Source organism: Acinonyx jubatus, chromosome B2 (genome assembly GCF_027475565.1).
Source record: "Acinonyx jubatus isolate Ajub_Pintada_27869175 chromosome B2, VMU_Ajub_asm_v1.0, whole genome shotgun sequence".
Classification (NCBI taxonomy): domain Eukaryota; kingdom Metazoa; phylum Chordata; class Mammalia; order Carnivora; family Felidae; genus Acinonyx; species Acinonyx jubatus.
In genome coordinates, this window is record NC_069385.1 from 144769857 (window position 1) to 144785130 (window position 15274).

General features: G+C 48.7%; 1 protein-coding gene across 8 annotated transcripts in view; it reads right to left on the bottom strand.

The window, feature by feature from the left end:
• The window catches only part of RIPOR2 (RHO family interacting cell polarization regulator 2), a 229036-nt gene that overhangs the window by 78600 nt on the left and 135162 nt on the right, over positions 1-15274 (bottom strand). The window lies entirely within an intron of this gene.

Below are 15274 nucleotides of genomic sequence, written 5' to 3' on the forward strand. Positions count from 1 at the left end.
CAGATCCGGGTGCAGATCAAGGTGAGGTCATTGAGAAGGGAGATGTGTCTGTTTTCTCTAGAAAGAAAAGGAGATTTTGTTTGGCCTGTTAATTTCATGGGTCTACTGTATTCTACTTCAAAGCAAACAAGAAGTCTATAATTTGACCACAATGAAGGTGAAATCAACTGGCTTCAGGTTCCAAATCCACCTAATTTTCCACTCCCCTCAGGCCAACCTCTGGGTAGACACGAGAACTCCAAACTGGGACTATGTCTCTCAGGCAAGGAACAGGCTCGCAGAAAGGGGAGTTGTGGGGTCAGGGAGCCTCAGATTTTGCCTCTGTCCTCTGGCTCATGGGGAGAAGCTTGTGGGAGCACTCCGGGGCTTTTCCCTTAGAGCAGGCGGCAGAACGGGCAGAAACGAATGCGTGCTTCAAGCAAACCGGAGCATGGGACTGGGTAAGAAGAGCCACGCCAAAACAAAAACATGAAATAATCTCCGTGCAGGGAAGGCAGGCCTTCAAGCCAATCGACGGGGAGTTTCTCCAGCATGTGGAGCCTCTTTCCAAAGAACTTAGTGGCAGGTGCTAAACTGAGAAGACTTTAGAAAAAGTGACCCTTTGGAAATAAAAACAGAACGGTCCCTCTTCTGGTGGCTCCGCAGCTGTGTGTGTCTCCCGTATCGCCAAAGGGCCTCGGAGAGGAGATGGACGATTACATTTTATGTTTGCAGATTCCTCTTTTCCAAACGCTCTGACACCTCCTCCGTATCCTGATAGCGACCCTATCAGGCATGACAGTTATCATGATCCCAGTCGTCAGGTAAGGAAACCAACCTGTATGCAACTGTTCCATTCTGGAACTAGAATCTGACTTTCTCCCTCCCAGATGTGTCTTGTGTCTACCCATCTCCATTTTCCTTCAGCGGAGAAGGCAGAATTCCTCCTCTAGTTTTCTTTGGCTGTTTCTCTTTTTTTAAATGTTTATTTATTTTGAGGGAGAGGGAGAGGGAGAGGGAGAGGGAGAGAACAAGTGTGCTTGTGCAGGGGAGGGGCAGAAAGAGAGCGAGAGAGAATATATCAAGCAGGATCCACACTGTCAACACAGAGCCTGATGCAGGGCTCGATCCCACAAACGGCAAGATTAGGACCCGAGCCGAAATCAAGAGTCAGGTGCTTAATCAACTGAGCCACCCAGGCGCCCTCTTTGCGTGTTTCTTAATGTGACTTTCCATCGCCCTGGAGCAGAGGGTCATCAGTGTTCAGAAGGCCCCACAGTACTAATCAGGTACTCAGATGGCTCAGGAAGAATGGCTAATACTTGTCTATGACCCCCTTGCCTTGTATTTTCTTATTCTATAGCCAACCATTCCTACAATGAGGTGCTCATTATGGGTTAACAACACAGCACAATGATACTGACAGCATGTTAGACTCAACAAAAATAAATGAGCAATCTTTGCTACTCAAGGGAGATGCCCTCCCTGGATCTTATACTCTTGTGGTTAAGTCTAGGAAATCACGACCACCCTTAGGAACTCAGTCATTATGTTTATTTGAAAACATCTGCTATGGTGAAATAAATATTTAACCTCCCTCCCAGCTCCTGTAACTTCCTATCAACATAACTATCAATAACCTCTAGAAAAAGCCTAATATACTGTAACATCTAATCTAGAAGTTCCCAAACTTGGCTGCAATTAGAGTCACCTGGAGAACTTTTATTTTCTTCTTCTTCTTATTTTTTTTTACCTGGAGAGCTTTTTAAAATTTTTTTTTCAACGTTTATTTATTTTGGGGACAGAGAGAGACAGAGCATGAACGGGGGAGGGGCAGAGAGAGAGGGAGACACAGAATTGGAAGCAGGCTCCAGGCTCCGAGCCGTCAGCCCAGAGCCCGACGCGGGGCTCGAACTCACGGACCGCGAGATCGTGACCTGGCTGAAGTCGGACGCTTAACCGACTGCGCCACCCAGGCGCCCCTGGAGAGCTTTTTAAAACTGTCATTCTCTCCAGAGATTTCGATTTAGTTTATCTGGGGTGGGGCCTGGGGATAGTTATCTTAAAAAAAAATCTTCCCAGGGTTTAAATTTTCTCTGTACACGGTATGCAGCAATCACTGATCACATCTCCTTTCCATTCTTTTTTTAAAAAGATTTTTTTAATGTTTATTTTATTTTTGAGAGAGAGAGACAGGGGGGGGGGAGGGAGGGAGGGAGGGAGAGAGAGAGAGAGAGAGAGAGAGAGAGAGAGAGAGAGAGAGATGGCATGAGCCGGGGAGGGGCAAAGAGAGAGGGAGACACAGAATCTGAAGCAGGCTCCAGGCTCCGAGCTATCAGCACAGAGCCCGACGCGAGGCTCGAACTCATGAACTATGAGATTGTGACCTGAGCCGAAGTCAGATGCTTAACCGACTGAGCCACCCAGGCGTCCCTTTCCATTCTTTTAATATCCAAAAAAGTAAGTCATGCATGGGTCTCCAGTCATCTAATTCCAATTCTACTACACAAAATATTTGAAAAAGGCACTGTAAGTCTTCACTGGAAAAACAGCACAATTGTATCTTTATTTAATGGCAAAAAAAAAAAAAAAAAAAAGAAAGAAAAAAGAAGAAAGAAAGGGAGAATGGTTCTGGGAATCGTAGGACTTAGAAAAACTTTGCCATTGTCGTGAAGACTTAAAAGTAAAGCCTTCTACCTCTGGGCTGTTGGGACTAAAGGACTCAGCCGGCCTGGGTTTGTGACCAGCAGCACCGCTTTGTGAGTACAGCTTTGACAGGTTGCTTGACCTCAGTGACCTCATCTGTAAAAAGGGGATGAAGAAAGGACAGAGCTCATAGGTTGCTGTGAATATTAAAGAGGTTAATGAATGTCAAATGCTTAGAACAGTGAATAAGCATTTGCTATTTTTATCGTTACAGTGATGAGAATGTGTTATCAAGTCATTTTTAGTTTAATAAGGTCTAGGTTGAGACTCCCTTGTGCACCTCCCAGAGGAGAAGAGCTTCTCAGGAGTTGATTTCGTGAGTTTCATAATTTACCTAGGCACTCGTTTGTATGTCCTGTGCATTCTCTAGTCTCTTGAAAGTTGAATTAGTAAACTGAGCTAGTGAGAGACTACGGAATATAGGCAGAGGGGGACAAAAAATTGATTTTCCTATTTAAAACATGTAGTTGGTGAGGGTGGGGGGTGATGAGCGCCTGGCTGGCTCAGTTGACAAAGCATGGGACTCCTGATCTCGGGGTTGTAAGTTTGCGCCCTACGTTGGGGAGGGAGACTACTTAAAAAATAAAATCTTTTAAAAAATACATTTGGTATTAAATATGGTGCAGGACCCTCGGATATTTTACCCCTGAGCAGGCAGTTTTAAAAGTTAAATTTCCGTGGTATGATTTGCTGGCGTTTTAGTCAACACCATCCAGACAATCAGCCACTCTGAACATTTTCTTTTTTGAAGGATGTCATCCACACTGTATGTTTCTCAAACCTCTTCGCAGACTTTGGAATCGAAAGTACAGAGAACACTGAGTGTGGGTGTTGAGTACAATTGAAGGGGATGAGCACAATTCAGAATGTGAACTAAGTGACGTCTTTCAAAAATGACACAAATTCACATACGAATGCATTTTGATCCCATGGAGGGATAGAATTTTTCTGTGCACCAAAAACACATCATTTGGCAGGATGGTTCTTTTGTTTTTGTTAGCAATGCGGGCGTTCCAGCCCACGAGCAGACGCCCTCCAACTGTTCAGCCTGGGGTATTTGGGGTGAAGAGGAGAGAGGACAACAGTGTGGTCAGGTGGCTAGACCCAGCCAGTCACCACATCCCAGCCCACTGCCACCATTCAGAGCTGGATTCCAGATTACGCCGTGTGCCATAATTAATATTCACAGCAAGAGAGTGCAGTATTAAATTTACAGTCACGTTTCCGTTAGTACTTCTGGAGTCAAGGAAAACAGTTTACACGAGAGCATTTGTCCCAGCAAAGCAGCAGACACGTAAATGCTGTGGTTGCAAGTATTCTGCATTTCCAGAGAGTGGACTCAAGCAATTTCATGCCATCGAAGTTCAAGCTTGACAGAGGGTCTCAAGTCTTACAGGATCTTAGGGAAGGCCATAGCCGTTGTCTTTGTGAGGGGTAGAGAGAAGCGGCAAGTAAGAACAAGGAAGCAGCAGGATCCGCTTGAACACACACGGGCACACAAAGACACATCAAGTTGTGTGGTATGTGGTTACAGAACCAGTCTATAGTCACACAACTGGTGTGCATCTCCTCCTTGGGACAATGACCTCTGTTTGGTTTCCTCTTCTGTAAAATGGGGATCATTACACCTATCTCTTAAAGTCCTTGTGAGGATTAAGGGACGTCAGACCTGTAAAGCAAAATGCCAGGCACGATGTGTGTACTCAGGTGAAACTGACGGCTATCACGATCATCACCATCATTGCCATCCTCATCAAAGTCAAGAATAAAGACACCAGCTGCCTTACCTAAACAGTGAAAGTTTTATGTTCTCATGCTCTGATTTATTTTGAGAATCAGGTTGGTCTTGCTAGAGCCCCAAATCTCAAGTGGGAAATTCTGACACAGTAACAAGATTATTATGGACTTGCAACTCGGTTGTCTGAGCCAGGCTCCCCCGTGAGGGGTGCAGGGCCAAGCGGTGAGTCGTGCTCAACTGCCCCTGAAGACAAGATCTGATTAGGGCACGTAACTTTGCCCTAGAAAAGCAGGGTCACTGTTTTCCAAACAATACCAACTGAAGGCCAAGTATACATGTTCTTTTTCTCTTCATGAAGCGTCCTTAGGTTGCTCCTTGGCATCTTTAGTGGAACGCAGTGGAGGAATGAGAAAACAGTAGAGAAAACACACGAGGTGTCGCCTTTTGAATTTCACCGCAAGGCGTTGGTTCGTTGGTTTACCTAGCTCAGTTTAACCTCCTCTACCTATATTGGTTCCCACAAGGGAATCCGCCCTCTGGGGAACCGCTGTGTTTTGTATGTCCGTTGTTCTGATAGCAGTAACTTCAGTGATCATCTACCGTGGACCGCCTTTTGCCTGGCGTCAAGGAATTCGGAGCAAAGCCTGCGGCTCAGTTGGACGTGAACATTCACTCAGAATACTGACGTCTGGCTCCTCCTTTTGGTACTTCTTCAGTTTTTAAGCTGCACGTTATTGTAGCCTGTCTCAAATTTTTGCAAAAGTCATAGAGTATAATTTTTCAAGCAGACGTTTATCAAGTCCTGTTCTTCTCTGAACGATTCTATACGAGTTTAAGCCGTCTATTGCTCGACAAAAGTCATGAGGATATTTCCATCCATGTCTACTCAATGCCTCACAATTTGTCCAGATGCTTTGTTTTAGTTTTTGGAAGCCACTGGATCCCAGGGGTTCAGAGGCAGTGTGGAAGCTAGTGATCCTGGCTATAAATTCCCCATCAATGCTGACAAAGGAAATCATCATCATTCCCCCTGAATTATTCCCATAAAAGAAATTATACTCAGGGCCCGTCAAGATAACTTCCATTGCACTGATTTGAAAAATGGGCGCTTCTGGAAAAGATGAACTGGGAGTTAAGTCAGTAAATTAAAGCTATTGTTCTGGGAATCATTCAAATCCAGGCAGTCCAAATCTGAGGACTCTATTTGGGATGCAAATCGAAGGGAAAAAAAAAATATCCCCCGTTTAACAAAGCAACGCAAGTTGGCATATCACACACTGTGGTTACTGCTTTAAATCTTTTCTCCTAGAGAGAGAAAGAGAGAGAGAGAGAGAGAGAGAGAGAGAGCGGCAAATCGTGAAAGGATTAAGCAGACCTGACATGATTCATTTTTCTTCGACTGCAGGTAATTACCCCATATAATTCTCGTCCGCATAAATTAAAACTGCATGAATTAACAATAATGCTGTTTTCCTACATTCAGTAACTAAGACAAAAGTGATCGGGGACGCTTTACCCGTGGGTATGGATTAGACAATAGTCTTTATGAAAGGGGACGAATGATTCCTTTTTTCTCTGCTTTTTCTTTCCCTCCCCCTCAGAGCGGTTCAGATCTCGGAGGCATCGCGAGGGTCGGTCTTGCGCCCTGAGAAAGGAGGCTCGTCACTGACAACGGTGTAGTCTACCAAGATGTACTGATCACTCAGAATGGTGTCTGTTTCATTTCTCCAGCAGAGCATCTATGCAGACGCACCGCTTACCTCGCTGGAATCGTGAACGCCACGGCTGCCTAATGTGAAACAGCTTCTCGGCGATTACAGCCGAATGGCGAGGAGTCTCATTAGTGCCTGGATGTCAGCTGAGAACCTTGGCCTGCAAACCGCCTGGACAGACTCTGAGTTACTGAGTTGCTGCTCTAAGCGATCGGGTAACCGGAGTGCAGTTCAGCCGGCTTCCCGAGGGTGCTGCTAACCGGCGGTTAATTTCTGTGGGAACTCTGAACTTGGGGGTCTTTGTGTATTTATATCCACAGCCACAGCCCAGACTCGGAAGCCAGACGGCCCAGGTTGAAAACAGTGCTCTGCTCATACTAGTCTTGCTGGGCCTTATTTCTCTCATCTATACACCAGAGATGATAAGGGGAATGACCTCAGTTTATTATGAGGACTCAGGGAATTAATCCATGTGCCAGGCACACTGAAAATGCTACTAGGTGGTAGCTATTCTTATTAAGATGACTCTTATATAAAATGTTTTTCTTTAGATTGTTTCACAGCCTAAGGGGGGCTTTCTGTCAACATGCAGTATCACATACATGTACACGTATCTGTAAGTCAAGATTTGCATTTATTTAAAAAAATCGTGGGGCACCTGGGTGGCTCAGTTGGTTGAGCGGCCAACTTCAGCTTAGGTCATGATCTCACGGTTCTCATGTTTGAGCCCTGCGTCGGGCTCTCTGCTGTCTTCTGATCCTCTGTCCTCCTCTCTCTCTGCCTCTCCCCTGCTTGTGTGTGTTCTCTCTCTCTCTCTCTCTCTCTCAAAAATAACATTAAAAAAAATTGCCATGACTTCAGACACTCCGGTGCCCAGGAAGGCCTGGCCTCTGTACCACATTCAGGATCACGTGATTTACCTACAGGGAGATGATGGAGGGAAGGTCCTTTTTGCCACGTGTAGAATCTATGTGCACAAGGTCTACCTGGGTCTATTTCCCCTCCTCCCCCCATTGGATTGTAAAGGATGAAACTAGTTCCTTAAGTGAAAAACTACACATTTTCAGTACCTCTAGGTCGATAACCATATATTCGCACACATGGAAGCATCTTGAGTTGATGCAGACCCTTCGTCTCTTGCTTTGGCTAGTTTCTTCCATCAGGGGAAAGAGCCATTTTGCAGTGATCAGAGCCAAAAAAAAAAAAAAATTGCATCTGGAAAATATCTTATTGTGAAGAAACACACACTGAGGATCTTTTGAAAAAAGAAAACAAACAAAATAACAAACCCTTGAAAAAGAAACAGCACATGTCATTTCTATCCTATTTTAGGCCAAAGACCATTACGACAAAATTCAAAGGTCAAACTTTTTTCGAAATGTCATGGGAGCCTGAAACGAGAGCAGTTCCTGACCTTTCTGATGTCATTACAGGGGGCAGGTTTCCACTTGCAAAATAAAGTATCAAACTGAGAGCACTGGCCAGGTAACGAGAGACAATAATCAGACTTCGGGCTCCCAGTGAATTTGGTTTTAAGTAGGCCACCTTTCGGTGACTGAAGGCAGCGGGCAGGCAGAACAAATCACCTCTCCCTCTCTCCAGCTTAACACCGATTTTGCTACAGAGGCTAGTTGAGCGGACATCCTGGGGCGGACAGACCCCCATGAGGGCGTGGGAACACTCAGTGCTGACCCAGCCCCTTCTGCACACGCACACTGTCATCTTGGACAAGCTGTTTCATCCTGAAGTTTTGTGTCCCAGTGTGGGGGGCCAGGAGCATTACTGGGAGTCCCGCTACATCACAGGGGGCTGGGGTTTAAGCGGGACACGATGATGAAAGCTGCTGAAAATTGCAAACACCCACAGAACATATGACGGTACCACTCAGATGAACGTATTACCATATTCTAGCATCAAGGGGGTCTTGAACTTGGACTTCAGGAACGGTAAACTTTAGGTATCAGGGAAGGAGGCGTGTGCAGAAAAGAAGTGGTAGGAAGCAAGAAAAAGAGAAAAAGAGAAGGCAGCCTGTGGGGAGCGGGGCCTCCAGCGTGGCGGACCGTACCTTGGGGACCAGGTCCCCGGGGCCCGCCGGCTACTGTTCCAGGTCTTGTCCACCTCCTCAGAGGTCGTTCCCCAATTTGAGGACGCTCCCCCCAGCACCTCTACTGGCCACATCGAGGCAGCTCTGCTTTAAAAAGAACTTATTTGGGGGCGCCGAGGTGGCTCAGTCAACTGAGCGTCTGACTTCGGCTCAGGTCATGATCTCACGGTTTGTGGGTTTGAGCCCCGCGTTGGGCTCTGTGCTGATGGCTCGGAACCTGGCACCTGCTTCGGATTCTGTGCCTCCCTCTCTCCCTGCCCCTCCCCCACTCGCGCTCTGTCTCCCTCTGTCTCAAACATAAACATCAGAAAAAAATTTTAAAAAGAACTTATTTGGATTCTTGCTCATTTACCTACTGGCTTCGGCAGTTTGAAAACCCTCAGGGCTACCAGTCCCGTGCAAACAAACCAAAACGTTTGGCTAAAATGTGTATACATTTTAAGAATGAGTTACTTAGGCTGATCTCCTACAGGAGAAGGCTGCTTTAGATTTAGATATGCTTCTACCGACAACTCTCGTGTTATCTCCTCCGATTGAAGAAATGTGACAGGAATAACACGAGACGGTGTTCATTTTCTGCATCTGACTGTTTGGACCAACGTAGGAAGGGCGTGTTGGGTGGAGATACTGTTGAAGACCCTTTGGAACGTATAATGTGCCCTACAGACTGACCGTACACAGTTAAGAGTTAAGCTACAGAACATCGGTATTTACCCCTAACACTGAGACACTTACGCACAATCTCTCCTTAATGCCACCCTGCCAACGATACATGACAAATCAGATAGTAACTTCTAGCATGGCAAACAGGCAACTATTCTGGTGCCTTTTCTCCTCTCCCCCTCATGCTTTAATGGCTTAATAACATTTGTCAAGCTTCCTAAAAATCTCAGGCATCCACTTCTGTTCTGCCTCATGCCACAGTCCCTCAGAGCAGGACGGTAAGGAGTGCTGTGCCCCCCCCCCCCCCCGGGCTCCCCGTGACTTCCCACAGCAGCTGCACTGAATATACATGACTGGCACTCGACATCACTCCAACCTTTGAGTCAGATGCCTCCCGACTGAAGCAGGGAAGCACAAAGGCGCATTTCCCAGAACCCCCTGCAACTCGGATCCCACATGTGATGCAAGGGGGCTTCCCCCGGGTGCACTTGCATGAGATCTGAAGGCAGTAGTGATGGGGACGCTGCAGGTATGTTTCCTGTGGCTGATGTAACAAATCAGTACACATTTAGTGGCTTAAGATGACACACATTTATTCTTTTATAGTTTCAGAGGTCAGAAGTCTGACATGGGTCCTGCTGGCTAAGATCAAGGTTTCAGCACACGGTGTGCCCTTCGGGAGGCGCCAGGGGATTATCCATTTCCTTGCGTCTTCTGGCTTCTAGAGACCACCTACACTCCTTCTCCGTGGCCCCCGGCTTCATCTCTCTTATCGCCATGTTGAATCTCATCGCCATGTTGAATCTCTCTCATCCTCCCTCCATAGTCATGTGACCACAGCTCCTCTTTTAGAGACCCATGTAACGGGACTGGGCCCACCTGGAGAATCCAGGGTAATCTCAAGGTGCTGGACTCAATTACAGCTGCAAAGTGCCTTTTGCCACGTGAAGCAACACATTCACAGGTTCTGGGGAGCAGGATGTGGATATCTTTGGGGCGGGGAGCTTATTTTGCCAACTGTGCTGTACTTCTTCTCTTCTGTGGTAACTACTGGTGACCACCCTCCTGGACCGTCTGGCTTTGCCGTGCTGCCTTCCCAACTGGCTGTTTTCTGGACCATGGCTGTGGCAGCCTCATTCGGGAGCTGGTGGCTTCTCAAATGGGCGGGCAGCTTCTTGATGATGGATCAGGCAGGGGCTCCATTAGTGACCCAATGTTACCAGGTGGCTTGGCGTGTGACCCAGCAGCTCCGTAAGCCATGTTATTTTACATCCTTTTTGCCGACTGGATCCTGTTGTCTGCAACTGAACCCAGACGCGTGGTCTCAGTGCTAGAACCTTGTGTGCGTCGCCCTCTCTCTTTTCTGAGCTCTGCTTATTTCTGAGGATGAAGTATCACCAAGACAACATGAAATCGGCTTAGCACTTGGGAAGGTAGGAATCATCCCAAAGTGGCTTCAAATGCTACCAGTAACCTTCTAAACTAAAGGTAAGGCATTGCTGCTCAAGGGTTAGCAGCTGGCAGTTGGCCTGGAGCCTTTGTGTACAGGAGTTAACCTTGAACCTCCGCATACAGCAGGGCACCTACTGTGTGTCACATTAATCAGAAGGTAACCGGTGCAGTTAAGGCCAAGGCCACGTCACTCCAGGCCTTTGTATGTAGCAAAAAGTGGGGAACTCACAAGCTCCACTGGGATAACCTCTTAGGAGTTGCACTAGCTCCACGAAACTGTCACTTTGAATTTATCCCTCCAGTTCGGAGAAGGGAAAAAGCATGTGCCCCTGGTGTTCGTCTGTGCTGTTGTTGTGTTTATAAGGTGCCCTCCCCACCCCGCAGCAGGCTCCTGCCCTTGCCTCCCTTCTGAAACTCCTCCTAGAGGACAAGGACAGGAGGAAAGAAGCTCGAGGAGAATGGGGTCATTGTTCCTTCAGTTCCTTCCTGGACAATTTGCTTGAGAAGGAAGAGATCACCTCCAGGCTAGAGGTGAAGGCCAATGGCATTCAATTCAAAAGAGAAACAACAGAAACGAGAAGGAGTGACACCACACTGGCTTTCTGCGTGCAGGCTGCTTTTTGGAATGCTCAGCGCCGGCTTTGTTTCAGCATTTCTCGGCCTTATTAATAGCCCTGTTTCATAATTATTCCCATCTGACCTTCTCTGCCAGGCATGCCTCCACACCGTCCCGGGCTTTCTTACTACCTTCAGTGTGGATCTTCAATCTGGGTCACGGGCAGTTGGTTAGTATTTGATGCCTGCCATTTGCTCCCCACGCATGCAAAGCCCCGAGGGCACAGGAACAAGGGAAACAGAGCCTCTGGGTCCTCAGGGAGCTCACAGTCTTTCCTTTTCCATCCCATTTGTCTGTATGCCTACACCAGGCTCAGGAACGAAATCTCCACCCACTGCTCCCACCACAGCCTTCTTCTCCTCCCCTGACCTCATAGCCCTTATTTCTAGGATGACCGTGTAACTTATTGTCCAAACTGGAACACTTTTGAGCAAAAGAGGGTGCTATTAATAATTATGCTGCTGCATCACAAGATGCGGACAGGGCAAACCAAGACGTGTGGACGGCACACTGCTCAACACGACTGGGTTCTTCCTACTTCTCTTCCAGACTGTGCACCCCCTGGAACCCACCTACAATCAATATCTTACACTTTTATACTGAATGCAAAGTCTAGCTTCGGCCAGAGCCCAGAACAGTTGCTCAGTAAACAGGTGCTTAAATCGAAAAAAATTTAGCACTCCCCTACATTACGACGTAACACTGCGGACTTGGACTTCAAATCCACTCAGGAAATGAACATGACTGTTAATCACTCTATTATATTTTAGAATGCTGAACAGTGTGAAAAATATTCCTTTGTCTAAGACTCCCCCCTCCTTGCTCTAGCAGAGAGTGTGTTTTGATCTCGCGGAACACAACACAGACACGTTGCCCCTCATCTGCTTTCACTGTTAAAAAAAGCCAATTTCCTTTTTGATTAGTGTAACGAACATGTGAAAATATTCAGTGTCACATAAACAATGCACAATAAAATAAATTGCCGTGGCTTCTTTTCCTGATGGTGTCCAGCGTTTCCAATGAGGGAGGGCAACCCAGCGTCGGGCCATGCGTGAAATGATCTTTTCTAGAGAGCCTGCGAAACTCTGAGGAAAACATCTATGATTTTTAGGGAACATTTCCAACGGAAGTGATGAGTGTACTGTGACCAAAGAAAACAGCAACAACAACAACTCCTGGCCATTCACGCCATTAACCCAGAGAGGAACCTGGTGGCCTCGGAGAGGAGATCCAGAGAGGGAAGCGGGCGTGCGGGTGTTTCCATATGAATTCACCGAAGATAAACGTGTCGAGTGATTCCGCTTAGTGGGAACTCGAAGGCTTCCGTGTACACAATGGTGAGGTTTTCATTTTCAGGGGGAGAAAGCTGTCTCAAGAAACGATAAGGATATGATTTCACAAGTGGGGAGAAATGAAAAGCCAGAGGCGGGTTCCCTCCAGGGGACAGGGAAAGGCACACCATCGTTTTCCTTTCTGAACAGATCTTTCCAATAATCACACTGTGGGGTGTTTATGTGACAACTGCTTTATGACACCATTCTGCATCCAGATTTGCCTTTGGGGAGCCAATTATGTGTGGCTGGTCTCTCCGTACCTCCTCTCCCCACCCCCACCCCCGATTCCCTTGTTTCATTGTCTGTTTTCAGCTGGTATTCTTTTCTGGTTGAATGGCCACAAACACAAGCTGTCCGTCTCCTCCAGCTCCTGGAGTTCGGCTTGGCAGATGAAAATAACCTTGGTAAAGAAGCTGTTCAGAAGCACGAGGCCCTGCACAGGCCACCAGTGCAGAGGAAGCTCAAATGGAAAGTCAAATCTGTTGCCCCAAGGAGCACCCATCGTGTTAAATCACACGGACTTTCACTTCTACACCGCTTCCTCCCAAGAAAAGAAACTGGTTTTAGACTTCTTACTTCTTTCCAGAATGAAAACAAAACAGCTTTTTTATTCCCCCCGCCCCCCCTCCAACCCGCTGAATGCAGTGAACAGTAAAAGACAACACTGGTTTGCAAACCCTTCGGCCCAAGGGACCATTGTTTGCTTCCTGCAACCGCTCACTATAAATCGTGCGGGCTGTTCCGCTCACTGTGCAGAACTGCCTTTGTCTGTGTTCTAGTCTCTTGACACTGAGGGATGAGCCAATAATCCGTGAATTAAACCAAAATATAACAGAGAGGTGACTTGGGTGCATTTGGAAGTCGGCGAGTGGTTGGTATCACAGCTGGGCAGGGGTTTTGCCATAGTAGGGATGTTTCCACTTAATGACCTCAGATTCAGGGCAAGACACCGGCAGTCACGGGCGGGACCCCAAGCCAACGGACTTCAATGCTAAAGAGTGGGATTTTTATGTGAGTTTAGTTACCCCCACGTATAGATATAAATAAATAGCTCCCTCCAGGCCCCCTTGGCTTCTCTAGGTCACTTGTGAAAGGGGATAGGTCCCTTTTCTGCTGGAAATAATTTTACTTCGCAGTCCACAAAAGGAAGGAAAGCCACTTCTGGAATCTGTGTCTGGGTACTCAGAGTGCCATGCGAGTCCTCAGTGCATGCTTTCGGTTTTTCCCTGCCCTAGCTTAGTATTTCTTTATATTTATCCTAACGGTAAAATATTCAGAGCAAAATGTCATGTTGGAGTGTCAGAGACAGAAGCAATACTGATTGGGGGTCTTATTGGAAAAGCCACATACACAGCTTGTGTTTACTAAACACATTCTCCAACGGTCAGGTTTTCAGATGTTCGGACAGACACGTGTTTTACCTTCTGGGGGAAGAGCCCTAGCTTGGCAGGATCTGAAGTGAAGGGCAGGCCAGGCACCGGAGGCTTGACCCTGAGGGCTGGGCTGGGAGGTAGTGGTGAAGAGGGGGGGGGGCCCTTTTCCCGAGCTGCTGTTACCCTGGCTGGACCCACCCCTGCAATTTGCTCCTACAGAAGGGGAATGGTTACTGGCTGCTTCCTAAGTAACCACTGGAGAATAGCCTGGCCATGCTGGTTCTTAGAGTTCACAGTGACGCCACCTGCTTGTGACAGCCGCTAAAACAGATAGATGGAAACAATGGGGGAAGCCGGTGGTTGGTAGCCGGGGAGCTCAAGAGTCTGGTCCAACAAGACTAGAGGAGCAAGAGGAAGCAGGCAGATAAGCCAATACTGGGGTGGGGGTGGAAAGGAGAGGAGGAACATTCTCAGAGCCAGAGAAACCTGACAGAAAACAAAAAGGAAGAAATGACCGTGTGTCAATCAGGTAACACAGGGGCAAATGCTGGCAGAAGAAGCCCGGCCCCAGCCCCGCAGAGAGGGCCAAGTGCAGTGTCTTTGGGAATGGGGGCAAGGGTCAGTCGCAGTCCTAGAACTTCAACCAAGGACACGGATCTGAGCGTGTAAGAGATGGCGGCAGGAGGAAAGGCAGCCCGACGTGATTTCTCACACTGTCCTGACGGTCCCCCGCCCCCAATCAAAAGCTTCGACGTTTCCGCTCGGTCACTCGAGCAACACGTGGGTATCTCTGGGACAAGAACCTTCGAGGCCGCCAATGCCTTCTCTGAGACCCTCCCCCCCCCCCCGCCTCCCTCGCCCGGCTCTCTGGGTTTTCCACCTGCTCTCCGCCCCCCGGGGAGCTGCCCCTTCGCACTGGGGACTCGCATCGGGCGCTTCTGGCACCGTAACATCTGGGTGGCTTCCGCCTGCGCAATTTCAGGCAGCGCCCGCTCCCTTACACGTGAGCTCTTCTCTCTCTGCTCCCTACCCCCTGGGGAGGGGACAGGAGGCTACAGTGTCACCGGTAACAGAGTTGCACTTGCTCTTCTCCTGACCCCTCCCAGGCCACGGGAACTTGCAAGGCGCTCCCGGTCCTCAGGTGCATCGCCCTTCCCCCCATCTTTGCAGACACAGGTCGGCCGCCGCGCTCGCCTCTTCTCCCGTTTGTCACCTCGCCCACCCGCGCCCTCCCCATCCGGGCAAGGGGATTTCAGACACGCGGGGAGGAGGCTGGGTCATAGCCGAGCTCAACCCCGGCAGCCTCGGGACAAGTTCAGACGCTGGACACCGAGATCCCAGCCCCGAGCGGGACTCAGAGCGCCGCAAGTCGCTGGGTGACAGCGGGCCACGGGACGCGCCGGAGGGCGTCCGCGCCCGCACCCCCGGGAGCCTCTCCCCCGCCCCCGCTCGTCCGGCCGTGCGCCACCCCCCCCCACCTCGCTCCAGGAACGCCCCGGGCCCCGGGGCACTGCCGCGGGCTCCTCACCGTCCCCGCGGCCAGTCCTCCGCTCCCCCCGGGCGCCCCTCGGCTCCGCCTGCAGGGGTGCGTGTGCCC